The 2,500-nt window shown below is 36.0% G+C and overlaps 1 protein-coding gene across 3 annotated transcripts in view; it reads right to left on the reverse strand.

The window, feature by feature from the left end:
• Positions 1-2,500, reverse strand: part of LOC135217719 (microfibril-associated glycoprotein 4-like) — a 63,314-nt gene that overhangs the window by 25,765 nt on the left and 35,049 nt on the right. The gene's annotated exons all lie outside the window — the stretch shown is intronic.

The raw sequence follows: 2,500 nt of genomic DNA on the forward strand, positions 1-2,500 counted from the left end.
GGAACTGCGCTCAAAAAGATAATGGATAAAAGTGTTCAAGTCTACACCGATATAAAAGAAACTCTAATATATTGTTGTATATGTGAATGCATGTTTTTTCCAATAAAACATATCTATACCCTGTACCCCTTAGACTATAATGTTTATAGCTGCATATTTTAACAGTTTACTGCCAAATTTAATAGTTCAAACAAAAATACATCTTACATTATCATACTAAAACAATTTAATATAATTTCAATAAAAAATATACACTAAACCATCATCCCAAGACAACCAAAGTCATCTTTTACATTACCCTCCTAAAACTATTACTCTTATGTATATACTACACCCCTAAAATGCTTATAACAATGATTTACTAATTCTAAAATATTAATATTAATGTTAATACAGAAAAATATCTAAAAACCTAAACATTTTATGGAGAAAAGTAACCATTTGCAAAAGTTGAACAGTACATCTATGTTTATAATGATGATGATTTAAATAAAGGTGGTTTTGCTTGCTGCATCCAATCACAGTATGTATTTAGCATGTAGGCTATATTATTACATGTTGTATATTGTTACTGTATTACCGAATATAAACATTGCCATCGTACACAATTTGCTTTTGATATTGTTTAATCTCAAAATCTCACCTGATTGGAAACTACCAAGACCACCAGATACTTCTTCTTGTAAAATAACATAGTTGTGTTGAAAGTGTCCGCATAACTTTACTGTAAAGGCAGTAAGTGCGATTTAGCCAATTCCAGATGTCACTTTCGCCTATTCCAAGATGTTTTACAGCCTGCCCTTTATCCATTTTATTCAACCTCGGCGATATCCTGCAGTTTTATGAAGGAACAATAAAATATGTAACATTTTTACTTATGGAAGCCACCAAAGAGAATTGGCCAGTTTTAATAACTGGTCTATTTGATAGTTATGGTAATTGACATCACAATCAGCTGTTTCTCGATTTGGTTGTTCATGTCTGTACAAGTTGACAATCCTTCATCCGGAATTCTAAAACTAGAATTTTTTAGTAGAGGACGGAGAATCACCTATTTAAAGAAATACAGAGAGAGAGGAAGAGGGGGGTGGGGGGGAGAGCGAGCGATAGAGAGAGAGAGAGAGAGAGAGAGAGAGAGAGATTAATATATATCAATCTGCAAAAGTTGAATAATAGTTGTATTGAGAATAATGATAAGTTTAGTAAAATTTATGTTTTACTGTATCTAAACATATTGCATGTAAAATTGTCATATTGTAATACAAAACATGAACAGAGCAATTATGTTCTATTTGCATTCTGGTTTTGTTTACTCACTTAAAATCACCTGTGATGTTTCTTTCGTAATATGGAGGAGTGATAATGGTAATTGGAATTTGACAACGTCTTTGAGAGAGAGAGAGAGAAAGAGAGAGAGAGAGAGAGGAGAGAGATAGGAGAGACGAGAGAGAGAGAGAGAGAGAGAGAAATTGGTGGATGGACGAATGGGAGTGGTTTGATGGCGGGCGTAAGCATGTGTCTGTTGTGGCGATTGCCATAATTATCAGTGGCAGTAGTTTGTTACGGGAGTCATAAGAAGTGAGGAGGCCAGTGAAGTCATAGGTAATAAATAGTTGGTTAGGCAGCAGTTTTGTCCATTGATTGAGAATCAAGAAGTCGGAAAAGACTTTCAATCAGATTCAGAAGTAGCCCATGTTATTTGGTGTGCCTTGCTTGATTTTGATATTGTAGTGTTGTGCATGTGTCTGTCTGGTTGTGGTGAAGTTGAAGAGGTTGGTTGTACTGGTTGGTGTTTGGTGGTTTGTTGTGCACAGTGATTTATTGGGTTGTGAAGTTGTTGCATTGTTGTGTTCTCGGTTGGTTGTTTTGTGTTGTGATTCTCGGCGGTAGTTGTGCCTCGGCTACCGTAGCCAATCTATATCCAGCACAGCACCTACCTAGCCCTGAGTATCTGGAGTCTGAAGTGAGTACATGTGTTTGTGTTTTGGTGTGTTCTGTGTTTCAGTAAGCCAACTGTCCTGTGTGTAAAAAGTAACATAAAAGGGGAAAGTGCGGCTGTGGGAAAATTTGTCAGCCGGTACAATTAACATAACTGTGGGGAGCTTGCTTGCTTTCTTTGCTTTGCTTGTGATCCTGCCACAGTAAATGATCAAATCTGGGATTAAAAGTTGCAACTAGGCTAGTACTTTATTTATAAACGCAGTAAATTAAATGAAGTATACATATATGATTTTGTCAATTTCAGGGGTTGCTTTTTGCCTCCAAATCATTTTGGAGTCCGCTCATCATTCTATTCTTTAGCCACAGCAATAATACCTTATGCTTCAAGTTAGTGGCATGATTTCCTAACACCTTTCCATTGAATGATGTATGCATAAAAAACCGCTGTTTATCAATTCTGTTGTTTATGCCAATATACTTGCCAGTACAAGAGTCAAATGATGGAATCGGCCTTAATAAATGAGAGGCAGGTAATGAACATCTCAAAAGGAGCATGGGA

The sequence above is a fragment of the Macrobrachium nipponense genome, chromosome 7 (assembly GCF_015104395.2).
Source record: "Macrobrachium nipponense isolate FS-2020 chromosome 7, ASM1510439v2, whole genome shotgun sequence".
Classification (NCBI taxonomy): Eukaryota; Metazoa; Arthropoda; class Malacostraca; order Decapoda; family Palaemonidae; genus Macrobrachium; species Macrobrachium nipponense.